This window comes from Sus scrofa, unplaced genomic scaffold (assembly GCF_000003025.6).
Source record: "Sus scrofa isolate TJ Tabasco breed Duroc unplaced genomic scaffold, Sscrofa11.1 Contig2481, whole genome shotgun sequence".
Classification (NCBI taxonomy): domain Eukaryota; kingdom Metazoa; phylum Chordata; class Mammalia; order Artiodactyla; family Suidae; genus Sus; species Sus scrofa.
The window spans coordinates 11038-37996 of record NW_018085105.1 but is presented as its reverse complement, the minus strand read 5'-3'; the positions used below and the strand labels follow the sequence as shown (position 1 = coordinate 37996).

Genomic DNA, 26959 nt, shown 5'->3' with positions numbered 1-26959 from the left:
TCGGCAACACAGGACCTGAGCCACATGCTCTGACTAAACCTCACCTTGTGGCAATGCTGGATCCTTAAGCCCTCATCAAAGCCAGTGACTGACCCTGTATCTTCACCAACACTGTCAAGGTCTTCAACCATTGAGCCACAACCCCTGGGCCACAAAGGGAACGCCTTATTTTTAGACTCTGCATATGGGTGATGATGATGTAAGGATGTGTCTTTCTCTGACTTATCTCACCCAACACCATACCTCCAGGTCCCGGTTGGAGGGAGGGAGCTGAGAGGGTCTCCACCTCTCTCTCCAGGAAGCCAGTGTAAGACCCTGGGACACCCTGACCTCAGGCATCTGGTCTCCAGGGCTGGGGGAGGGTGGGTTCCTGTGGTGGTAACCTGTGTGGTTTGTGGTCATTTATTGTCACAAGCCCACGAAACTCATTTATGGGGCAAACACAACCAATCACTACGTCCGTGAGAATCAACAAATGCCAACTTACACTGTAAAAACACAATTGTCAGGAGACACCAGCGACATATAACTATTTATTTTCAGTGACTAAGAACCTCAGCCTTGCAAAAGCAGAGTCCAACCTGAGACGACTGGGCACCACCACGAGTCCCCAGTGTTGTCATCACTTTCCCGGGTCAGACACAAGTCACAAAACACTGTCCCAGGATGAACCAGAGGAAAGTCACTGCCACCATCCTTCAAGCGTGCTCGAAATCCATGCCCACCCTGCCTTGGGCAGCAGGACAGGGGAGGCCGTTTATCCTTTTCTAACAGCCATGAAAACCACTGAAGGTTTTAAGCAGATATGGACATGCCTTAATTGGTGTTCTAGAGAATTCACTCTGATCAGAGAGAACAATGGGTGACAGGAAAAAGGGTGAGATCTCGGAGGTCTGCCAGGAGGAGGTGTTTGAACAACTAAACTTGTTTACCCTTTTCATTCAAACAAAATGTTTTCCTTGCTCACATTGCTTCTGACACCCACTGTGGGGCATTTCCACCCCAAGGAATCCTCCAGTTCCATTTGGACCCCAGCTGGGTGTCCTCCAATTTACTACAGAAAGCACCCTGAGTTGGTTTAATTCACAAAAGAGGGCCCAGGGCCCACAGGAGATCCCCCACCACACAATCACCAGCAAACACAGGCTCCCACACTTCTAACATGCCCACAGATGGAGGGTCCCCATATCCTCCCCCCAAAGAACTCCTGAAACACCTGACTTACCCGTTGCTCATCAAGGGGGGAACAGCCAGAGGGGGAGGGGAGGGTGGGAGTGGGTCCCACATGCAGGAGCTTCTGTCTCCTTGGACTTGGCCAAACTGTGGGCTCCCCAACCTGAAAGCTCTCTGGACCCCCTTTTTTGGGGAGGGTCCACTAGGCAGGCCTGATTAAAGGTTGACCCCTCAGCAAGTCTCAAGGTTTGAGGTGGAGCTAAAAGAGCCAACCCTTTCATTCCCTGGGTGGTTCCTTTGGCACCAGCCCCACCTCATTAGCATAAACAGGTGAGCCTGGGTTTCTCAGGAAAAACTAAAGATGCTCTGCTCACAGGGATCAAGAACTTGCTGTGGTTCAAGAGCTGTGTGCCAGGGACCAGGTCCTCATGGATGAAGAAGGGCCCTCAACCTAGAAACAAGTATCCTTACAACAGAGAAGACACAGAGGAGAAACCACGGGAAGGGTCTGAGAGGAGGTCCTCCTGGATGAGGGGGCCCTCCCTCCAAGGACAGGGTCCTCCTAAGAGACACAAGAAGAGACCCAGACACAGAGAAGACACGGGAAGAGAGAGGCAGAGACGGGAGGAAGGCGGCCACCAGACCAGAGCCACCTGGCGCCCTCAGAAGCTGCAAGAGGCAGAAAGGACCCTCCCCTGGAGCCTCTGCAGGGAGCACAGGGGATATAGGAGGCCTGTACCCCAAAATGTTGCCCCCAAAGCAGAGCCTCAATAAATACACACACACAATGGAGTTCAGCCTTAAGAGAGTGAAATGATGGCATTTGCAGCAACACAGTTGGACCTAGAGATTCCCATACTGAGTGAAGGCAGATACAGGAAGACAAACACCGTTGGATATCACTTATACCTGGACCTTAAAACATGGCACAAATGAACCTGTCTACAGAACAGAAACCAGCTCACAGACATGGAGCATGGATTTTTGTTGACAAGGGTGAGGGTGTGGGTGGGGGAGAGTTAGTTTGGGGTCATTAGCTGCAAACTGTGACATTGAGAATGGAGAAGCAGGAGTTCCCTTCATGAACAGTGGAAACGAATCTGACGGGGAACCATGAGGTTGCGGGTTCAATCCCCTGGCCTTGCTCAGCAGGTTAAGAATCTAACATTGCCGTGAGGTGGGGTGTAGGTCGCAGAAGCAGCTCAGATCCCGTGTTGCTGTGGCTCTTGCACAGGCCAGTGGCTACAGTTCCGATTAGACCCCTAGCATGGGAATCTACATATGTCATGGGAGCAGCCCTAGAAAAGGCAAAAAAAAAAAAAAAAAGATTGGATAAGCAATGTGGTCTGGCTGAACAGCACAGAGAATTCTATCCAGTCTCTTCGGACAGAACTGGATGGAAGAGAATGAGAAAGAAGCAGTGGGGCATAATCACAATGGAATATTACTCAACCACAAAAAAGAATGAAACCATCTCAATCGCAGCCACGTGGATGAACCTAGAGATTCCCAATGGAAGTCAAGTCCGTCAGAAAGAGAAGACAAACACATCAGTATATATGGAAACACACATCCTGTTCTGACAAAGCTGTGGGTTCATGAGCCACCAGGTCAAACTACACAAAACCTTACCCCTTCACAGATTCCAAGGCTTTGGGGAGCTGAACACCCAGAAAACAGGGCTAGAGGCTACATACCTCCTTCTTAGGTTGTTGCTGGAGTGGGGACAGGGGTTTCCCTGTGGGGTCACCCATCCCCTCTGGGGGCTTCCCACTCATGCCCAGAATTGTCCTCCTGCAGGAGGAGGAAGCAGGCTCCCTCAGGCACATGAACACAACACTGCTGGGTCCCAGACTCTGGCCTCACCCCTAACTCCTCTCGGCTGGAACAGAAACCGGTCAAGGAGGACCCTCAGCCCCAGAGGAAACCGTCTGCAGACAGCGTCTTGGGGACACAGGCAGGGTGGTGCAGCCTCCTGAGCCAAGCCCAAGTCTCTCGAAGAAAGCTCCCTTCTAAGTTACAGCCGAGACCAAAAGCCAACAGCATTCAAGTGAGAGGCAGAGAACAAGATGAGCCTTGGGGTCACAGGGGGTGGGGGAACTGGGGGAAGCTGGTGCAAAGGGACCCCTCCAGTTAGAGGATGACGGAGTCCTAGGGGTGTGACGGCCAACAGGATGCGTGTAACCTACACAGCCGGACTTTGTAGAGCAGGCTTATTCAAAGTCAACTTTAAGAATTCTCATCACAAGGGAACAAATTTTTTTCTATGTCTTGAATTGGGTTTCTCCAGGAAATGATGGACGTTCCCTAAAATTTTTCCATCTGTCATCTCACGATGTAAGTCACATGGCCATGCTGGACATGTGAGGCTAACCCGGTGCTGTGTATCTCTTACTGCAAACGTGGAAGAAAAGGGGGGGAATGTATTCACCAGTACTTTGCAGCTCTGCAGACTTGTGTGACTTTTCTGAGCCAACAGGAGGCTTGAGGGCCTGAAGGCAAACGGAGGGGTCGGGTGTGTGTAGAAATAGGGAGTCGCTCTGCTGTGTAACAGGCACTTAAACAGTGCAGATGGTCAGTTGTACTCCAAACACCAACTCATAGAAAATGAGATGAGGGAGTTCCCCCTCGTGGCTCAGTGATAAGGAACCTGACGAGGATCCGTGAGGATGTGGGTTTGATCCCTGGCCTCACTCAGTGGGTTAAGGATCTGGCGTTGCCGTGAGCTGCGGTGTAGGTCACACGTGTGTTGTGATCTGGGGTGGCTGTGGTGTGGACTGGCAGCAGTCGCTCCAGTTTGACCCCTGGTCTAGGAACTGCCATATACTACAGGTGCAGCTGTAAAAAAGAAAAAAATTAAGAAGAAATATCAAGTCACAGCGTTGTGTAGGAGGAACAGCATGAGTGCTGAAGGTCAATTTTGTCCCCAAAACAAACTCACAGCAGAAGGGAAGAGATGTGTGGTTCCCCGAGGCTGGAGGGGGAGGGGAAGGTACCACCGACAGGGCATCAGACACGTTGGTCCTGGGATGAAACGTACAGGACGAATGGCATCAGCACCAACACACCTTATGCACCAAGGGTGTTGAGAGCCAATCCTGACAGTTCTTACCACAAGGAAAAGAACGTTTTGCCTCTTTCACTTTGAATCTGCAGGAGAGGATGGAGGTTCCCTAAACTGACTGTGGACATCATTTCAGGATGCGAGTCCCATCTCTCGGCTGGACACCGCGATGAAACCGGATGAAGAGTAACTTTAATCTAGTGTTCAAAACTTAAATCTAAGAACTAAGTTGATTAAATCTAAGAAATTAACCCTATGTTTGCTTAGATGAATGTCCTTCATATACTCATTTTTGGATTTTTTCCTTTTCGTCTGTTTTTGTTTCTTGCCTGAGGTGGGCAGAGGCTTGATGTGGGGTCTCAGCTCCCAGACCAGGGATGGACCATGGGCCTCTGTGGTAGAAAGTGTCAGGTCTGAACCCGTAGGCCCCCCCCTGCCACCCCAGGGAACTCCCTTCTGGACGTATTCTTCCTGGGAAATCAACAGCTTCTACCTGTCCATCCAATTAGCCAGGAAGAACAGCAGAAACGAAAGACATTGCTGGCTTGTTATTATATGCTCATCTCTGTCTTTGGGGCAACGACCATAAACACACATCACAAAGTAGGGAGCAAAAAGTGTATCCACGTCACAACCCCAGAGATGGTGCACCTGCTGGTGAGAGAAGAAATGTGAGATGAACTCTGGATAAGAGAGAGACAGGCCAGTGGGAGGCCCTGAGCTGTGGCTACAAACAGCAGAAGGGGGATGTTTCTGGGAGCAAGAAACCCCAAGGCTAAGGCTCATTTCCATCTCGATTTTTCTGTGAGGTTGCTTCCAAAACTCAGCCTCCGTCTACCGTGGAGATGGATTTTTGGGGAAGGAGGAAAACAAATAACTTGATTTGCCAGGCAAAGGGGGTCAAAGCAGGCTGCTGCCCTAAAGACTGGGTCCCCCATTGGGAGAGATGAGGAGGGGGTGGGCTTACACTTTGAGAGTAGAAAATATGGCCCCAGAGAAGGTGCAGGGTGGGTGCAAGCCTGCACTCTACTCCAGAGTTGGTGTTTAGGGTCCCCAGGACAGGTCCTGGGGGTCCTCCTCTCTGGCTGTCATTGGCTGGGGGTTTAGTTCTGCACAAGAGCTCAAAGGCTTTGTTCTCTGGGTATTCCTTGAGGGGAACCAGGACTTGCCCCCCAGGCGGCACTGAGGTCCCCTGCCGACCCCTCCCTGGTCTCTGTATCCTCTCTCCCCTCATCAGCACCTGTGGGCACCTATCCTTTGGGGCTCAGGGAAGGGCCTGGAGGCTGAAGCATATTCCCTAAACAGAAGACATGGGAGACACAGCGAGGCTGGTGCTTTTCCCAGTGGGGCCACAGGCCTGAGTCCTAGGCCCTCAGGAAGCAGACACTGAGTCAAGCACAGGTCAGGTACATTGTACGGGTTCTTCACAAAGTCTCATCCCTACCCTTTGGGATCAGACAAAGAAAAGCAGAGAGACAGACAAATATGCTACTGGGTGAAATGCCCAACCTCAGAGGCTCCGGGGTCTAACATTAGAACCTGGAGAAGATGTGTTACACTTTTGAAAGCTCTACCGTGAATTCAACCAGGGAAGAGAAAACCGACCATATGATCCCGAGACCCCACTCCTGGTCACACATCCAGAAAATACACAGTCTAAGTCCCAAAGATCCATGCACCATGTTCATAGCAGAAGTATTCCCAAGAGCCAAGGCCCGGAAACAACCTAAATGTCCAACCACAGGGAACTGGATGAGAAGATGTGGTGCATATGCACAGTGGATTCCCACTCAGCCAGGACAAAGAATGACATTGTGCCATTTGCAGCAGCAGGTATGGACGTGCAGGGCATTATGTTAAGTCAATGAGTCAGCCAGAGGAGGACAGTGTCACAGCACTCAAATATACAATGTAGAAAATACAGCAGACAAGTGAATATGACCCAAAAGCACCAGACTCACAGATACAGACAACTAGGGGTGACCCACCTGGAGGGGGCACAGGGGGAAGAGAGTAAGAGATACAAACGACTGTGTAGAAAATATACAAGCTGCAAGGGCATCCTGTACAGCACAGGAAATAGACCCCATAGTTTACAATAAACATGAATGGAATATGTCGTCCAACAAGCAAAAGGCCCATCTTCCCAGGCTCTGCACGGCCGTGCTGGCCAGGGCTAGAAGCTGGTTCTGCAGCACAGCTCCAACCTCCTTCCACACCTGTGTCTACTCACTGCTCCAGGGTTGCCAGGACCCAGGGCACCACATGACCAAGGCGGGGACCCTCAAACCTGTTGTGGGAAGGGCCTCTGGGGCCATTCCCTCTCCCTTCTCCAGATCCTGCTATCCTAGTAGCTCACGTCTCTTCCCAGCCCCATTATTCACTGGTCCAAAGCATCTTCCTTCATCCAAGCAAGCTCAAAAAATCAAACACCATACTATTCCCTCAGGCTTAGGTACCCCCAGCATTATTTAGGCCAATACACCCACAAACTCCTCAGGCACCTCGGCCAGACCCCCAAGGGATGTAGGATGGTGTATCAGGGCCTGCAGAGCAGCTGAACCAATAGAATGTTTGGAAGGAGGGAGAGACAGACTCATTTTAAAGAATCATCTCATGTGGTTATGAAGGATGGCAGGTCCAGCGTTTCCAGGGAAGCCTGGTGAGCTGGAGGCCCAGGGAAAAGGCAATGCCATACCTTGAAGCTGACATCTGGAGAGAGGATTCCCTCTTCCTGGGGACCTGTCTTTCTCCTCTGAAGGTCGTCGACTGATTAGGTAAGGACCACCCGCTGTGTGCCATGTCTAGTTTCATTTCTTCCTGTATTTGTTTCCCTTTTTAGGGCCACAGCTGCAGCATATGGACATTCCTGGGCCAGGGGTCAAATCAGAGCTGCAACATCCAGCCTACGCCACAGCCATAGCAAAACAGAATCTGAGCCACATCTGTCAAGTATGTTGCACCTTGGGGCAACGCCAGATCCTTAACCCACTCAGTGAGGCCAGGGAATCAAACCTGCATCCTCACAGACATTTTGTCAAGTTCTTAACCCACTGAGCCACAAAGGGAACTCCTAGTTTCATTGTCAGACTCTGCATGTAGGTTATCATCACATAGGAGGTGTTGTTCTGACTTAAACGTCACTGAACCCCATACCCCCCAGGTCCTGCTTGGATGCAGCACCTGAGGGGCTCCCCCTCCCTCTCTCCAGGAAGCCCTTGTGCAGTTCCATCCCCCGAGGTTTGGCTGATCTGTGAGGTTGGAGCCAAAGGTCTTTCTGCTCCACCCTCAGCTGTTCCTGGTGGCCGTGGTTTCACAGTCATTTTTGAACGTTGGCATCTTGAGTTTTCACAATCACCCCATCTTGCTTCCTTTGCTTTTTGCTCAATTTCTCAGCTCTTCCCTCAAACCCTCTCTTCTCTCGCAGGTGACTTAACGCAGGGAGAAGAAACCAGGCTGGGCGGCCACACCCTGTTAGAAATCTCCCTCCCCCTCTATTCAAGGTCCTGGCTGACAATCCAGCCGTCTCTACATTTCCTGAGAGACCCTGTCACCAAGTTTCTTTGGGGGGGGTGAGGGGAGGTGGGGACACTAGTTTGCCTTCTACCAATAATTAGGAACTTTTTCCACTTTGAATACAGTAGAAGGCAATTCCAGTATAAACAGGCCTTTACTGATCTTTGCTATTGATTCAAACCCAGGCCACCCTTTCCCTAGAGTTAAGGAGAAAAGCCTTGCAAGAGCCCCTCAGGCCCCCGCCTGCACTGTGGGTGGGAAGGGAACTTGGGGCTGCCACGACAGAAACCAGTGTGGGGGTTCCTTGAAAAAGTGAAAGTAGGCGTTCCCACTGTGACTCAGCAGAAACAAACTGGGATAGAGTCCCTGAGGACCCACCTTGGGTCCCTGGGCTCACTCAGTGGGGTGAGGGAATCGGGGTTGCCATGAGCTGTAGTGTAGGTCACAGATGTGGCTCCGATCTTGCATTACAGGGGCTATGACATAGAAGAGCAGCTGCAGCTGATTTGAAACCTCGCCTGGAGACTTCCATACCCTGCAGGTATGGCCCTGACAAAAAGAAAAACAAGCAACTCGACAAATCTAAAAACAGAATGACCACATGATCCAGCAATCCCAACTCCTGGGCATCTATCCAGAGAAAACCATAACCCAAAAAGGTACCTGCACGCCTAGGTTCACAGCAGCACTATTGACAATAGGCAAGACAGAGAACCAACCTAAGTAGCCACTGACAGAAGACGAATAAAAAAGATGTGCTCCATACACACAATGGAATATTACTCAGTTATGAAAAAGAACAAAATGATGCCATTTTCAGTGACATGGATGGACATACAGGGGATCATACTAAGATGTAAGTCAGAAAGGGAGAGAAACACCAGCTGAGCTCACTGCTATGTGGAAACTCGTATGACACCCATGAACTTATTTGGAAAAGAGAAACAGTCTCATAGAAAATGTATGGTTACCAAAGGGGAATGGCTGGGGGAGATGTATGAGTTGTTTGGGGTCAACAACGTACACACTAGTATATATAAACTCAGTAAGCATCAAGGCTCTCCTGCACAGCCTAAAAAACTATATTCAGTATCCTGTAATAACCCATACGAGGCAAGAATCTCAAAATGATACATGTGTAACTCATACCCTTTGCCATACACCTGAAAAATAACTTTGTAAATCAACTATACTCCAACATAATAGTTATTTTTTAAGAAAAGGATAGAGGAGTTCCCACTGTGGGGCACAGCATTGGCAGTGTCTCGGAGCCCTGGCACATGGGTTTGACACCCAGCCGGCACAGTGGGTTAAGGATCCAGCATTGTGATATAGGTTTCCACTGTGGCTCAGATCGGATCCCTGGCCCAGGAACTCCATAAGCCTCGGGCAGCCAAAGTAAAACTTGCAAAATTGAAAGAACTCTATATTTGAAATAGGTTTTTTAATTCACAAAATTACAATTTAAAAAGACATTTTCACAAGTGAACACCTTCTGAACTTGAACTAGACCTTTTTCACTGCCATCCTTACAGCTTTGTAAACCCTTCCAGCTAGGGCATCACTGTGCAGGGATGGCCTGCTCTCTTAGGAGGGAAGACAGCTGTGTGTTCTGCTTTCTAGTTAATCTCTGCCCAATCCCAACCACCCTGGCCCTGTGTCCTCATTGCCTGAAACAGAAGGACCATGCAGGGCAGAGAACAGGGCTGACACAGCCCCATGGGAAATGCAGCATCGGCTCCAAATCAAGCTTTAAGGCCAGAGCCCACCGGCCCAGGAAAACATCCTTGGTGACATGGATGTGGGGACAAGGGAGTTGACAAGGGGCTACCAAGAGAGGCCTGGGGGAGGGTGGGGGGAGTCACAGGGATGTGCACAGACACAAAGGGACTCACACGGACCTATGAACACAGACACAGATGTATAAGCAGACCCACAGATGCAGGAATATACACACAAAATGCAAACACAGGAACCTAAAAACAGCAACAGATGCAAAAATATAGACAAACCTATCAACACAGGCAGAGACCTAAAAAGACTCAAATGCAGTATTAGATGCATCCCAGACACACACAGGTTCAGGAATACAGTCAGACAGGCAACCAGCCCCAGCTCATTAGCATAAACAGGTGTGCTTGGCTGTCTTAGGAAAAACTCAAGATGCTCTGCTCAAAGGGATCAAGAACTTGCTGTGGTTTAAGAGCTGTGTGCCAAGGACCAGGTCCCTCATGGATGAAGAAAGGACCCTCAACCTACTAACAAGTATCCTTACAACAGAGAAGACACAGAGAAGTCATGGGAAGGGTCTGAGAGGAGGTCCCCCTGGATGAGGGGGGCCCTCCATCCAAGGACAGTGTCCTCCTAAGAGACACAGGAGAGAGACAGAGAAGAGAAGCCACGGGAAGATGGAGGCAGAGATGGGAGGGAGGTAGCCACCAGCCCAGGGCCACCTGAAGCCCCCAGACGCTAAAAGAGGCAGGAAGGACCCTCCCCTGGAGCCTCTGCAGGGAACACAGGGGATATAGGGGGTCTGCACCCCAAAATGTTGCCCTCAATGCAGAGCCTCAATAAATACACACACACAATGGAATATCAGCCATAAAAATGGGTGAAATAATGGCAGCAACACGGTTGGACATAGAGATTCTCACACTAAGTGAGGGCAGGCAGATATAGGAAGACAAATACCGTCAGAGATCCCTTATATCTGCAACTTAATACATGGCACAAATGAACCTGTCTGCAGAACAGAAACCAATTCGCAGACATGGAACACAGACTTGTGGTTGCTGAGGGGGAGAGAGTGGGCTAAGGGGTGGGGGATTGGGGTCAGTAGCTGAAAACTCTGACATTGAGAATGGAGAAGCAGGAGTTCCCCCTGTGGGGCAGTGCAAACCAGTCTGACGGGGAACCATGAGGTTGCAGGTTCACTCCCTGGCCTTGCTCAGTGGGTTAAGAATCTGACATTGCCGGGAGCTGGGATGCAGGTCGCAGAAGCAGCTCAGATCCCGTGTTGCTGTGGCTCTTGCACACGCCAGTTGCTACAGCTCTGATTAGACCCCTGGCTTGGGAACCTCCATACGTCATGGGAGCAGCCCTAGATAAGGTAAAACAAACAAAAAAAGACTGGATAAGCAATGAGGTTCAGCCGAACAGCACAGGGAATTCTATCCTGTCTCTTCAGATAGAAGTTGAAAGAGAATGAGAAAGAAGCAGTGGGGCATAATCACAATGGAATATTACTCAACCGTAAAAAAGAATGAAACCATCTCATTCGCAGCCACGTGGATGAACCTAGAGATTCCCAATGGAAGTCAAGTCCGTCAGAAAGAAAAGACAAACACCACAGTACATATGGAAACACACACATCCTGCTCTGACAAACCTGTGGGTAACGAGCCAGCAGCTCAGCCTACACAAGACCTTATCCCTTCAGAGACTCCAAGGCTTTGGGGAGCTGAGCACCAAGAAAAGAGAGGTAGAAGCTACATACCTTCTTCTAAGCTTGTCACTGTAGTGTGGACCAGGGTTCCCTTGTGGGGTCACCTGAACCACTGGGGGCTTCCCACTCGTGCCCAGAATTGTCCTCCTGCAGGAGGAGGAAGCAGGGTCCCTCAGGCATATGAACACGACACTGCTCGGTCCCAAACTCTGGCCTCACCCCTTCTCCCTCTCAGCTGGAGCAGAAACCAGTCAAGAAGGACCCTCAGCCCCAGAGCAAACGGTTTGCAGACAGCGTCTTGGGGACACAGGCAGGGTGGTGCAGCCTCCTGAGCCAAGCCCAAGCCTCTGGAAGAAAGCTCCCTTCTAAGTAACAGCCGAGACCAAAAGCCAACAGCATTCAAGTGAGAGGCAGAGAACAAGATGAGCCTTGTGGTCCGGGAGGTGGGGGAACTGGGGGAAGCTGGTGCAAAGGGACCCCTCCAGTTAGAGGATGACTCAGTCCCAGGGGTGTGATGGCCAACAGGGTACATGTAACCTACACGGCCGGACACTGTAGAGCAGGTTTATTCAAAGTCAACCTTAAGAGTTCTCATCACAAGAAAAAAACTTTGTCAGTCTTGATTTGGGTTTCTCCAGGAAATAGTCATTCCGTAAAATTGCTCTAGCCGTCATCTCACGATGTAAGTCACTTGACCATGCTGGACATGTGAGGCTAACCTGGTGCTGCGTCCCTTCTACTGCAAACATGGAAGAAAAGTGGGGGAATGTATTCACCAGTACTTTGCAGCTCTGCAGACTTGTGCAGACTCAGACCTAATAGGAGGTAAGAGAGCATGAAGGAAAACCTGGGTCAGGTGTGTCTAGAAATACGGAGTCGCTCTGCTGTGTAACAGGCACTAAAACAGTGCTGAAAGTCTATTCCAAACACCAACTTGTAGAAAATGAGATGGGGGAGTTCCCCCTCGTGGCTCAGTGATAAGGAACCTGAGTAGGATCCGTGAGGATGTGGGTTCGATCCCTGGCCTGGCTCAATGGGTTAAGGATCTGGCTGGGGCTGTGGCACAGAACAGCAGCTGCAGATATGAACTGAACCCTAGCCTGGGAACTTCCATAACCTGCAGGTATGGACCTGACAAATAGAAGGGGAAAAAAAAAAAAAAACCACCAGCACCAAAAAACAAACTCAGGAGAACTGAAAATAGAACGACCACATGATCCATCAGTCCCACTCCTGGGCATCTGTCCAGAAAAAGCCGTAATTGGAAAAGATACCTGCACTCCTGTGTTCACAGCAGCACTATTCCCAGTAGACAAGACATGGAACCAACCTAAACGCCCAACAGAGCATGAATATAAAAGATGTGCTCCATGCCTAAAATGGAATATTACCCAGCCATAAAGAAGGATAAAATGATGCCATCTTCAGCAACATGGGTGCACATACAGGTGATCATACTAAGATGTTGGTCAGAAAGGGAAGGACAAACACCAGCTGAGCTCACTGCCATGTGGAATCTCATATATGACACCAACGAACTTATGTAGAAAAGAGACTCAGACATAGAGAACATATGGTTACCAAACGGGAACAGCTGGGGGAGGAATAAATTAGTTTGGGGTCAACATACGCACTAGTATAAACAAACTCAGTAAGCATCAAGGCTCTCCTATACAACCTAAGGAACTATATTCAATAGCCTGTAATAACCTGCACGAGGTAAGGTACTCAAAGTGATACATGTATAACTGACACCCTTTGCAATACACCTGAAACACAGCACTGTAATTCACTATACTCCAATGGAATAGAAGTTAAAAAAAAAAATGAATAGAGGAGTTCCCGCTTTGGGGCAACAGGATCAGTGGCATCTCTGGAGCCCTGGGACGTGGGTTTGACACCCAGCTGGCACAGTGGGTTAAGGATCCAGCATTGTGATACAGGTTTCAACTGTGGCTCAGATCTGATCCCTGGCCTGGAAACTCCATATGCCTCAGGCAGCCACAATAAACAAACCTTCAAAAACTAAAAGAATTCTAAAATTTTTGAAAGTAAGTTTTTTAATTCACAAAATATTTAAGAAGGCATTTTAACAAGTGAACCCCTTCTGAACTAGAGCTTTTTCACTGCCATCCTTATGGCCTTGTGAACCCTTCCCAGCCAGGGTGTCACCATGCAGGGCTGGGCTGTTTCCCTAGGAGGGGAGACAGCTGTGTGTTCTGCTTCCTAATCAATCTCTGTCCAATCCCAGCCACCCCGGCCCTGTGGCCTCACCACCTGAAACAGAAGGACCATGCAGGGCAGGGATCACGGCTCACACATCCCTGCAGGAAATGCAGCATCATCACCCCCAAATGAAGCTATAGGGGCAGAGCCCCCTGGACTCAGAGAGACCCTCCTGGATGACACAGCCATGGGGGGAGGAAGAATGACAAGGGGCTGCCGACAGAGGCCTGGGGGAGGCCACACAGGTGTGCACAGACACAGAGGGAAACACACATAAACGTACACAGACCTAAGAACATAGATGCCCAGGCACAGAATAAATATAGACACACACAGACCTATGAATACACACAGATGTATAACCAGACCCACAGATGCAGGAATAGAAACACAGACAACAATACAGACACAGAATGTAAACACAGGGATCCAAAAACAGCAACATATTCAGAGACATAGACATAAACCTATAAACACACATGGATGCAGTAAGGCAGTTGCTACACAGACACAGGTGCAGGAATAAAGTCAAACAAAGACAGGCTGATGCAGCAATGAACAGACACACACAGACAATTGCAGAGACTCTTAAGTGCAGGACCACAGATGCAGATACATAAACACAGAGAGACCTGTACAGAGAGGGGTCCCCTTGCCCTCACAGGCTTTCCCAGCCAAGTGAGAAGACTTACAAGGGGTGAGAATTCCCTCAGGAGCCCAGACTCTCCACTCTGCACGGGGGTGACCTGCAGGTGACAAAGCCACTCAGCAGCTCTGCCCAGGTATCTGCTCCAATGGAGAGGACACAGCCCTGCTTTCTGGCTGTTGCAGGAAGCCTGGGTGCCTCACAGGAGCTCAGACCTGGGGGCCGAAAACCAAGATGCCAGCTGAGCAATAAAGACCCCTGAGCCCCTTGTCAGCTCCAGACATGGCCGGCAACACCAATGATTGAAACAAAGGGCTTATCAGACACAACTTAGAATAGATTTACAAGGAGATCCTGCTGAATAGCATTGAGAACTATGTCTAGATACTCATGTTGCAAGAGAAGAAAGGGTGGGGGAAAAAGGTAATTGTAATGTATACATGTAAGAATAACCTGACCCCCTTGCTGTACAGTGGGAAAATATTGATTAAAAAATAAAAAAAAAAAAAGCCTCTTCCTGAATCCTCAGGTGCCCAAAACAACCGTCTTAGCATAGGAGAAGACGGGGACCCTCATAGTCACATTAAAATCAAAGACCAGGGAGTTCCTGTCGTGGCTCAGCAGAAACCAATCTGACGAGCATCCATGAGGATGCAGGTTCAATCCCTGGCCTTGCTCAGTGGGTTAAGGATGCCAAGTTGCCTTGCACTGGGGTGTAGGTCGCAGATGCAGCTGGATCCCAAGGTGCTATGGCTGTGGTGTAGACCACTGGCTACAGCTCCAATTCGACCCCTGCCTTGGGAACCTCCATTTACCTTGGGTGAGGCCAACAACACACACACACACAATCAAAGACCACAAACAAGGCCCGTGAAACCCATCTGGTCATGAAACCCTGAGGTTACCCCAACGTCTCATGGGCACGCCATCCCCCACACAGGATTCTTCAAATGCACACTTTTTCCTTTTAGGGCTGGATCTGTGTCACATGGAGGTTCCCAAGCCAGGGGTCGCACTGGAGCCGAGGCTACTAGTCTACACCACAGCCACAGCCTTGCTGGATCAGGCCTTCGTCTGTGACCTACATACACCACAGCTCACAGCAGTGCCGGATCCTTAACCAACTGATCGAGGCCAGGGATTGAACCCATGTCCTCACGGATACGAGTCATTCCTGCTGAGCCACTGCAGGAACTCCTGCACGCTCTTGTCGATTCCTCAAAGCCACAGGGCGTTGGCTTCGCCCAGACCATGTGCAGAATCTTGAGCTAAGAAAATGCTTCTCTCTGCCAAGATCCAAACGCCCAGACCCTGAGCTACCCTGCACATCCTGCCTTAACACCGGGTCACCCTGGGTCAGTCACAGGGACTCATGATCTAGGGGCGTTTCATAAAGTTGAGGCCTCACGGTGCTTCTGCCACCCAATGTGGGGCATTTCCACACCAAGGAATCCCCCAGTTCCCTTCGGACCCCAGCTGAGTGTCCTCTACTTCAATTCACCTCAGAAACGACCCCCCAGTTGGCACCAACCAGCAGGGGAGGGCCCAGCCCACAGGACTGACCCCACCTCACCAACAACCACAGGCAGGGGCCCAGGTCACCCCCACTTCTGTCCAACCTCCTGCAGACACAGGGTCCCCGAGCCCCCACCACACAGAACTCGGGCAACATGGGACTTCTCTGCTGCTCATCAAGGGGGGAACAGCCAGAGGGGGAGCAAGATCTGGGGGACCCCCACGTGCAGAAGTTGCTGTCCCTCTGGATCTTGGGGTGCAACACCCTCCCAACTGTGGGCTCCCCAACCCAGAAGCCAAGTCCCTTTTGTAGGGAGGTTCCCCTTGGCAGGACTGAGAAGCCTTGGCCCCTTGGCAGCTCTGGAGGCTGGGGGTGGGGCTAAAGAACCAACCTTCTAACCTCTAGGTGGGTTCCTCAGGCAACCAGCCCCACCTCAATAGCATAAATCTCATTAGCATAAACACAGGTGAGCTTCGGTTTCTCAGGAATAATCAAAGAGGCTCTGCTCAAAGGTATGTCTCAGGGAACGGCTAGGGCTTTAGGAAATGTGCTCTAGGGACCAGATCCTCATGGATGAAACTCGCCCTGAAGGCCATCATCAGTGGCCTTGTAACAGAGAAGATGCAGAGAAGCTACGGGAAGGGTCTGGGAGGAAGGCCTCCTGGATGAGGGGGTCCCTCCATCCAAGGACACTGTCCTCCTGAGACAGTACAGGAGACACAGAGGAAGAGCCATATTTAGATGGAGTGGGCAGTGAGGCGACCAGCAGCCCAGGGCTGCCAGGAGCCCCAGAAACTGGAAGGACCCTGCCCTGGAGCCTCTGGAGGGAGCGCGGCGCTGGGACCCCTTGACCTCAGTCGTCTTGTCTCCAGGGTTTGGGGAGGGGGGTTTCCTGGGGTGTTAACCTGCGTGATTTGTGGCCATTTATTATCACAAGCCCACAAAACCAAACTCCAGAGCAAAGAAAACCCATCTCTACTTCCATGCGCCTCCACACATGCAGTTATGCGGCAGAGATCCATCTGGCAGGAGAAGCCAGAGAGAGCGGACTACTTATTTCCAGAGACTGAGCCTCAGCCTTGCAAAAGCAGAGTGCCCGCTCTTAGGCAGCTGGGCCCAGGGAAGAGTCCCCAGCGTGGTCGTCCCTTTGCTGGGTCAGACACAAGTATTAGAACATTGTCCTGAGATGTACCAGGAGGAGGTCGCAGCCAGCAGACCCAAAGTGTGTTCCAAATCCATGCCCACCCTGCAGCAGCCACCCCGCTTCTTTGGTCAGCAGGACAGGTGAAGTTATTTGTCCTTTTCTAACTGCCATGAAAATCATCGAGGGTTTGAAATACCTAAGGACACAGTCTAATTGGGGGTGTAGAGAATTCGCTCTGATTACAGAGAACAAATGGCTAACAGGGAAAAAAGTGAGATCTCGGAGGTCCGCCACGAGGAGGTGTTTGATGGAAAAGTGGAAATATTTAATTGTTGAAAAGTTACTTTTCTGCTCAGAGAGCTTCTGACCCCCAACGTGGGACGTTTCCACACCAAGAAATCCAGCAGGTCCCTTCAGACCCCAGCTGGGTGTCCTCCAGTTCAGTTCACCTCAGGACCGGGTTGGTGCCAACACTGAGATAGATGGGGGCCCGAACCCCCAGGACTGCCCCCGCCGAACCACCAACCAGAGGCCCAGGTCACCCGCACTTCTGCACAACTTCCTACAGGTGGAGGGTCCCCCCAGCCTTCCTCACAGAACTCAGGAACCTCATGAATTCACTACTGTCCCTAAAGGGTGAACAGCTAGAGGAGGAGCTGGGGGTGGCGGCGGGTCCCACAAGCAGAAGCTTCAGTCTCCTAGGAGTTTGGGGTGCAGCACCCTCCCAACTAAGCTCAACCAAGAAGCTCTCTGAACCCCCTTTGTAGGGAGGTTCCTTCCACTAGGCAGGACTGGAAAAGCCTTGGCCCCTCAGCAGCTCTGGAGGTTGGGGGTGGGGCTAGAAAGCCAACCATCCAACCTCTAGGTGGGTTCCCCAGGCAACCAGCCCTGCCTCATTAGCATAAATCTCATTGGAATAAACTCATTTGCATCAACAAGTGAGCCTGGGTTTCTCAGGAATAATCAGAGAGGCTCTGCTCAAAGGTATCTCTCAGGAAATGGCTAGGGTTTTAGGAGCTGTGTGCCAGGGACCAGATCAGCCCCGTATCCAGTCATGAGTGTCCTTACAACAGGCAAGACACAAAAGCAGCCACAGGAAGTGTCTGAGAGGAGGTCCTCCTGGATGAGGGGGCCCTCCCTCCAAGGACAGTGTCCTAAGAGACACAAGAGGAAACTCAGAGAAGAAGCCATGGGAAGACGGAGGCAGAGCCAGGAGGGAGGTGACCGCTAGCCCAGGGCTGCCTGGAGCCCCCAGAAGCTGGAAGAGGCAGGAAGGACCCTCCCCTGGCGCCCCTTGACCTCAGACCACACGAAACCAATTTATAGAGCAAAGAAAACCCATCTCCACTTCCCTGAGAATCAACCCAGGCAAAGTTCTGCGGCAGGAATTCACCTCTCAGGAGAATCCAGAGACAGGGAACGAGTTATTTACAGAGACGGTGAGCCTCAGCCTTGCAAAAGCAGGGCATCTGCTCTCAGACGGTTGGGCACACTGACTCATCCCCAGGGTTGTCCTCTCTTTCCTGTGTCAGACACAAGTCATACAACACTGTCCCGAGATGTATCTGGGGCACGTCATTCCCGCCAGACCCAAAATGGGTTTAAATCTGTGCCTGCTCTGCACCAGCCACCCACCTCGGTCAGCAGGACAAGTGAAGCCCTTTGTCCTTTTCTAACAGCCATGAAAACACCCAAGGGTTTGAAACAGGTACGGACACGAATTAATTGGTGTTTTGGAGAAATCACTGATTACAGAGAGCAGAACGGCTAACAGGGGAAAGGGTGAGATCTCGGAGGTCTGCCAGGAGGAGGTGTTTGATGGAAAAGCAGAAACACATTTCCTTGTTAAAGTAGATTACTTCTTGCTCATAGTGCTTCTGACACCCAGCGTGGGGCATTTCCACACCAGGGAATCCTCCAGTTCCCTTCGGACCCCAGCTGGGGGTCCTCCAATTCAGTTCACCTCAAAGGGCCCCCAGTGGGCGAAGACCCAGTAGAGAAGGGCCCAGACCCCAGGACCACCCCCACCTCACCACTAACCACCGGCGGGGACCCAAGTCTCCCACACTTCTGTCCAACCTCCTGCACATGGAGGGTGCCCCCCAGAACTCAGGAAACACGAGACTTACCTGTTGCTCAGCAAGGGGTGAACAGCCAGATGGGGAAGCGCAGCGCAAGGCGGGTGTGGGTCTCACGTGCTGGAACTTGTCTCCATGGAATTAGGGTGCAGCCCCCCCCAACTGTGGGCTCCCCAATCCAGATGCTCTCTGAACCCTCGTTTTAGGGAGGTTCCCCTCCGTAGGGCTGATTAAAGGCTTGGCCCCTCAACAGCTCTGGAGGTTGGGGGTGGAGCTAAAAAAGGCTTTTCATAACCTGGTTGGTTCCTCTGCCAACCAGTCCTGCCTCATTGGCATAACCTGGTGAGCTTGGGATTCATAGGAAAAACCAGGGATGCTCTGCTCGAGGGGTCAAGACATTGCTATGGTTTTACAACCTGTGTGCCAGGGACCAACTCCTCGTGGATGAGGTGACTACATTTAGGGGCCACCAAGTGTCGTAAGAGAGAAGGCACAGAGCAGCCACAGGAAGGGTCTGAGAGGAGGTCCTCCTGGATGAGGGGGGCCCTCCAGCCAAGGACAGTGTCCTCCTAAGAGACACAAAAGGAAACAGAGGAGAAGCCACGGGAAGATGGAGGCACAGACGGGAGAGAGGTGGCCTCCAGCCGAGGGCTGCCTGGACCCCCAGAGGGAGCCTCCTTCCGGAGGGAGCACAGTCCTGGGACCCCTTGACCTCAGATGTCTGGTCCCCAGGATGGAGGAGGGTGGGTTCCTGTGGTTTGAACCCACGTGATTTGTGGTCATTATCACCCCCACCCCCCTCCAAAACCAATTTACAGAGCAAAGACCAATCTCTACATACATCAGAATTAACACATGACAATTAACTTGCAGAGATACACCTGTCACGAGAAGCGAGCCAGGTAACTGTTCACAGAGGTGAGCCTCAGCCTTGAAAAAGCAAAGCGTCTCCTCTTAGACGGTCGGCCACAGGACTAGTCCCCAGTGTTGTCACCTCTTCCCTGTGTCAGACCGAAGTCATGAAATAATGTCCACATCATGATGCCTTAGAACCCTGATTATAACCTGAGAGGTACCTGGGGGAGGGCGATGCCACCAGCCCCAAAGCCTGTTCCAAATCCATGCCTGCCCTGCACCAGCCACCCTGCCTCGGTCAGCAGGGCAGGTGAAGCCATTTGTCCGTTTTTAACTTCCATGAAAACCACAGAGAGTCTGAAGCAGGTACGAACACGACTTCATTGGTTTCTAGAGACTTCGATTAGAGAGAACTGGTAATAGGGAAAGGGCGAGATCTCAGAGGTCTGGCAGGAGGAGGTGTTTGTGGAAAAGCAGAAACACATTTTATTGCTAAAGGAGAATTATTTGCCTGCTCATAGCACTTCTGACACCCAGCGTGGGGCATTTCCACACCAAGGAATCTCCCAGTTCCCCTCGGATACCGGCTGGGTGTCGTCCAATTCAATTCACCTCGGAAACGACCCCGAGTTGATGCAAACCTGTGTCGAGAGGAAGCCCCAGGCCCCACTACTGTCCCCACCTCACCACCAACCACAGGCGGGGGTTCCAGTTCACCCACACTTGTCTCTAAACTGCTACACAGGGTCCCCACAGCCCCCCTCACACAACTCAGGAAACAAGTGACTTACCTGTTGCTCATAAAGAGGTCAACACCCAGAAGAGGAGGGCAAGAGCAAGGTTTGGGGAGTGCCACATGCAGGAGCTTGTCTTCATGGATGTTTGGGGTGTAGCACCCTCCCAACTGTGGGCTCCCCAATCTGGAAGCTTTATGAACCCCTGTTTAGGGAGGTTCTGCCAAGTAGGACTGGTTAAAGCCTTGGCCCCTCAGCAACTCCCGAGGTTTGGGGGTGGAGCTTAAAAAGCCAACCTTTTAATCACCTTGTTGGTTCCTCTGGCAACCACCCCACCTCATTAGCATAAATCCCATTAGCATGAACACAGGTGTGCTTGGGTTTCTTAGAAATAACAAAAAGACGCTCTCCTCAAAGGGATCACTCAAAAATTTGCTATGGTTTGGGGAGCTGTGTGCAGGGACCAGGTCCTCATGGATGAAGGAGGCCCTAAATCCAGTAAGAAGTGTGCTTAGAACAACAGACATGATACAGAGGAGAAGCCCCGGTCAGCCAATCAGGTGAAGCCATCTGTCTTTTTCTAACAGGCAGGAAAAGGGCCAAGCGGTCTAAGCAGGTACAGGCACCATCTGATTGGGGTTTGAGATGACTGGCTCTGATGAGACAAGAAAGGCAGGCTTACAGGGCAAAGGGAGAAATCAGGGAGGTCCTCCAGGTGGAGGTGTTTGCTCGAAAGCCATAACACTGATCATTGTTAAAGTTGTTTCTCTGCTCAGAGGGCTTCTGACACCCAGCGTGGGGCGTTTCCACACCAAGGAATCTTCTAGTTTCCTTCCGACCCCAGCTGGGTGTCCTACCAATCAACTCACCTCTGAAAGGACCCTGAGTTGGTACCAGTGTGTATTGAGAGGGAGCCCCAGGCCCCCAAGACTCTCCCCACCTCACCACCAACCACAGGCAGGGGTCCAGGTCACCCACACTTCTGTCCCAACTCCACCACAGGCTCCCCACGGCTCCCTTACACAACTCAGGAGACCCGAGACTTACCTGTTGCTCATAAAGAGGTCAACACCCACAGGAGGAGGGCGAGGGCAAGGTTGGGGGAGTCCCCACGTGCAGGAGCTTGTCTTCATGGAGTTTGGGGTGCAGCACCCTGCCAACTGTGGGCTCCCCACTCTGGAAGCTCTATGAGCCCCTTTTGAGGGAGCCTCTGCCAAGTAGGACTGGTTCAAGCCTTGGCCCCTCAGCAACTCCCGAGGTTTGGGGTGGAGCTTAAAAAGCCAACCCTTTAATCACCTTGTTGGTTCCTCTGGCAACCAGCCCCACCTCATTAGCATAACTCGCATGAGCATGAACACAGGTGTGCTTGGGTTTCTTACGAAAAACCACAAGAAATGCTCTCCTCAAAAGGATCAAGACATTGTTAAGTTTTCTCGAGCTCTGTGAAAGGAACCAGATTCTCAATGATGAATTGCTCTCTCAAGCGAATAATATGTTTACCACAAAAGAGATGACACAGAGCCGAAGCCACAAGAAGATGGAGGCAGAGATGGGAGGGAGGTGGCCACCAGCCCAGGGCCACCAGGAGCCCCCAGACCTGGAAGGGGCAGGAAGGACCCTCCCTGGAGCTTTTGCAGGGAACACAGCCCTGGGACCCCTTGAGTTCCGATGTTTGGTGTCCAGAAGGGAGGAGAGTGGGTTCCTGTGATTTGAACCCACGTGATTTGCGTTATCACCCCTGCCCCCCTCCAAAACCAATTTACACAGCAAAGACCACCAATCCCTACCTACACGGGAATCAACCATGCTAAATTAACTTGCACAGATACACCTGTGAAGAGCAATGACCCAGGTAACTATTTACAGATGTGAGCATCAGTCTTGAAAAAGTGTCTGCTCTTAGATGGTCGGGCACAGGGATGAGTCCCCAGTGTTGTCACCTCTTGCCTGTGTCAGACCCAAGTCATGAAATACTGTCAACATTTTGAAGCCATAGCACACAGATTATAACCTGAGATGTACCCGGGGGAGGTCAATGCCACCAGCCCGAAAGCGTGTTCCATATCCGTGCCTACCCTTCACTAGCCGCCCACCTCGGGTCAGCTGGACAGCTGAAGCCCTTTGTTCTTTTCTAACAACCATGAAAACACCCGAGGGTTATGAAGCAGGTACAGACACGAATTAATTGGTGTTTTGGAGAAATCACTGATTACACAGAAGAATGGCTAACAGGGGAAAGGGTGAGATCTCGGAGGTCTGCCAGGAGGAGGTGTTTGATGGAAAAGCAAACATTTCATTGTTAAAGGAAGATTATTTCTCTGCTCACAGTGCTTCTAACACCCAGCGTGGGGCATTTCCATACCAAAGAATCCCCCAGTTCCCTTCGGACCCCAGCTGGGGGTCCTCCAATTCAGTTCACCTCAGAAAGGGCCCCGAGTGGGCGAAGACCCAGCCGAGAAGGGCCCAGCCCCCATCTCACCACTAACCACCGGCAGGGACCCAAATCTCCCACACTTCTGTCCAACCTCCTGCACATGGAGGGTGCCCCCCAGAACTCAGGGCACATGAGACTTACCTGTTGCTCAGCAAGGGGTAAGCAGCCAGACAGGGAAGCGGAGGGTGAGGTGGGTGTGGGTCTCGCCTGCTGGAACTTGTCTCCATGGAATTGAGGTGCAGCCCCCTCCCAACTGTGGGCTCCCCAATCCAGATGCTCTCTGAACCCTCGTTTTAGGGAGGTTCCCCTCCGTAGGGCTGATTAAAGGCTTGGCCCCACAGCAGCTCCGGAGGTTGGGGGTGGAGCTAAAAAAGCCAACCCTTTCCTCACCTGATGGGTTCCTCTGGCAGCCAGCCCCACCTCATTAGCATGAACACATGAGATTGGCTTTATTAGGAAAAACCAAAGATGCTCTACTCAAAGGCATCAAGAAATTTTTACTGTTTTAGGAGCTGTGGGCCAGGGACCAGGTCCTCATGGAGGAAGATGCTCCCTAAGTCCTTAACAAGGGGCTTGTAACAAAAGGGACCATGCAGAGAGGCCATGGGGAGACGGAGGCAGAGACAGGAGGGAGGTGAACACCAGCCCAGGGCCGCCTGGAGCCCCCAGAAGCTGGAAGAGGCAGGACGGACCCTCCCCAAGGCCTCTGGAAGGAGCGCAGCCCTGGGACCCCTTGACCTCAGGCATTTACTCTCCAGGCTGGGGGAACGTGGGTTCCTGGGGTTTTACCCCACATGATTTGTGGTCATTTATTATCACAACCTCCCCCACACACACCTGAAACCAATTTATAGAGCAAGGAAAATCAACTCTCATTCCATGAGAGTCAACATTGAAAATTAAATTTCATAGACACACCTGTCAGGAGAAACCAAAAAACAGCCAACTATAGTTTGTGAGCCTCAGCCTTGCAAAAGCAGAGCACCTACTCTTAGACGTTTGGGCACAGGGATGATTCCCCAGTGTTGTCACCTCTTCCCTGTGTCAGACATAAGTCATGAAGTATTGTCAAGGTCATGAAGCCACAGCACAGATTATAACCTGAGATGTACCAGGGGAGGTGGTTGCCACCAGTCCCAAAGTGTGTCCAAATCTGTGCCCGCCCTTCACCAGCCACCCCGCCTCAGTCAGCAGGACAGGTGGGGCTGTTTGTCCTTTTTCTAACAGCCATGAAATCCACCAGGGGTGTGAAGCACATGAGGACAGGATTCAATTCGTGCTTTACAGACTCCACTCTGATTATAGAGAGAAGAATGGGTAACAGGGAGAAGGCTGAGGTCTCGGAGGTCTGCCAGGAGGAGATGTTTGTGGAAAAGCAGAAACACATTTCACTGTTAAGGGAAAATGATTTCCCTGCTCACAGCGCTTCTGACACCCAGCGTGGGGCATTTCCACACCAAGGAACCCTCCAGTTCCCTTTGGACCCCAGCTCGGTGTCCTCCAATGCAATCTACCTGTGGAAGGACCCCAAGTTGTGGCAAACGTGTATTGAGAGGGGGCCCCAGGGCCCCAACACTGTCCCCCCTCACTACCAACCACAGGCAGGATCCAAATCACCCACACTTCTGTCCAGACTCTGAGACAGAGTCCCCACAGCCCCCCGCAAACCCTTGACTTACCTGTTGTTCATAAAGAGGTCAACACCCAGAGGAGGAGGGCAAGGTTTGGGGAGTCCCACATGCAGGAGCTTGTCTTCATGGAGTTTGGGGTGCAGCACCCTCCCAACTGTGGCCTCCCCAATCTGGAAGCTCTATGAACCCCTATTTGAGGGAGCTTCTGCCAAGTAGGACTGGTTCAAGCCTTGACTCCTCAGCAAATCCCGAGGTTTGGGGTGGAGCTTAAAAAGCCAACCCTTTAATCACCTTGTTGGTTCCTCTGGCAACCAGCCCACCTCATTAGCATAAATCGCATTAGCATGAACACAGGTGTGCTTGGGTTTCTCAGGAAAAACCACAAGAGATGCTCTCCTCAAAGGGATCAAGAAATTGCTACGGTTCTTTGAGCTCTGTGCAAGGGACCAGATCCTCAAGGATGAAGATGCTCCTTCAGTGGAATAATTATCACAAAAGAGATAAGAAAGCCGAAGCCACAAGAAGATGCAGCCAGAGATGGGAGGGAGGTGGCCACTAGCCCAGGGCCAGCTGGAGCCCCCAGACCTGGAAGGGGCAGGAAGGACCCTCCCTTGGAGCTTCTGGGGGGAACACAACCCTGGGACCCCTTGGCCTTCGACCTCGGCTCTCCATGTTGGGGGAGGATGGGTACTGTGGTTTTAACCCCAGTGATTTGTGGTCATTAATTACCACCACCCCCAAAAACCAAAAATACGAAGACTACAAATCACAGCTGTTACTGTTACTTCGAGACTCAACTCGTGTAGTCTTACATTGCAGAGACACACCTGTCAGGAGAAACCAAAAAACAGGCAGCTTTATTTCCAGAGACGATGAACCTCAGTCTTGCAAAAGCAAAGTGTCTGCTCTTAGAAGGTTGGGCACAAGGACGAGTCCCCAGTGTTGTCATCCCTTCCCTGTGTCACACCCAAGTCATGAAATATTGTCACTGTCATGAAGGCATAGCACACAGATTATAACCTGAGATGGACCAGGGGAGGTGGTTGCCACCAGCCCCAAAGCGGTTCCAAATCCTTGCCCGCCCTGCACAAGCCACCCCGCCTCAATCAGCGGGACAGGGGAAGCCATTTGTCTTTTTCTAACTTCCATGGAAACCACCAAGGGTTTGAAGCAGGTTCGGGAATGATCTAATTGGTGCTTGAGCTGACTGCTTCTGACTTTTCAAGGCAGACAGTCTTACAGGGAAAGGGAGAAATCAGGGAGGTCCTCCAGGTGGAGGTGTTAGCTCAACATGCATAAACACAGTTTTGCTTGTTAAAGGAAAATTGTTTCTCTGCTCACAGGGCTTCTGACACCCAACGTGCTGTGTTTCCACCCCAAGGAATCCTCCAGTTACCTTTGGACCCCAGCTGGGTGGCCTCCAATTTGATTCACCTCCGAAACCCCGAGTTGATGCAAACCTGTGTCGAGCAGGGGGCCCAGCCGCCGCAAACAGCCCCCACCTCAACACCAGCCACAGGCGGGGCACAGATCACCCCCACTTCTGTACAACCGCCTGCAGACAGAGGGTGCCCTTCCCACAGAGGTCAGGAAACCCGTGACTTCCCTGTTGCTGATAAAGGGGTGAACAGCCAGAGGGGGAGGGCGACGTCGGGGTGGGAGTGGGTGAGGGTCCCACATTCAGGGGCTTCTGTCCCCATGGAGTGTGGGGTGCAGCATTCTCCCAACTGTGGGCTCCCCAACCCAGAAGCTCTACGAACCCTTTTTTTTAGGGAGGTTCCCCTCTAGAGGGGAAAATCTTTGGCCCTGGAGGTTGGGGGTGGAGCTAAAAAAGCCAACCGTCTCACCACGTGGATGGTTCCTCAGACAAGCAGTCCCACCTCATTAGCAGAAACAGGTGTGCTTGGCTTTCTTGGGGAAAACCACAGGTGCTCTGCTCAAAGGGATCAAGAAAGTGCTAAGGTTTTTGGGTCTGGGTGCCAGGGACCAGGTCCTCATGGATGAAGGTTGCCCCTACATCTCATAACACGTGTCCTTCTAACAGCGAAGACACACAGGAGAAGCCATGGGCAGGGTCTGAGAGGAGGTCCTCCTGGATGAGGGGGGCCCTCCATCCCAGGACAGTGTCTTCCTAAGAGACAGGAGACCCAGACACAGAAGAGAAGCCACTTGAGATAGGGACAGAGATGGGAGGGAGGTGGCCACCAGCCCAGGGCCACCTGGAGCCCCCAGAAGCTGGCAGAGGCAGGATGGACCCTCCCCTGGAGCCTCTGGAGGGAGCACAGGGGACGTAGGGGGCCTGTACCTCAAAATGTTGCCCCCAAAGCAGAGCCTCAGTAAATACACACACAATGGACTATCAGCCATGAAATAGAATGAAATGAGGGCATTTGCAGCAACACGGTTGGAGCTAGAGATTCTCACACTAAGTGAAGTCAGTCAGACAGACACAAATACCACAGGAGCTCACTTGTGTCTGGAATCTAAAATCTGGCAC

At 51.5% G+C, this 26959-nt stretch overlaps 1 long non-coding RNA gene across 1 annotated transcript; it reads right to left on the bottom strand.

The window, feature by feature from the left end:
• Nucleotides 1-4054: 4054 nt before the first annotated feature.
• LOC110258597 lies at nucleotides 4055-26728 on the bottom strand. Its single transcript, XR_002341195.1, has 3 exons — nucleotides 24511-26728; nucleotides 21445-24345; nucleotides 4055-4323 (listed from the first exon to the last, which is right to left on the bottom strand). It is a non-coding gene; the product is annotated as an uncharacterized LOC110258597 (long non-coding RNA).
• Between the last annotated feature and the right edge of the window lie 231 nt (nucleotides 26729-26959).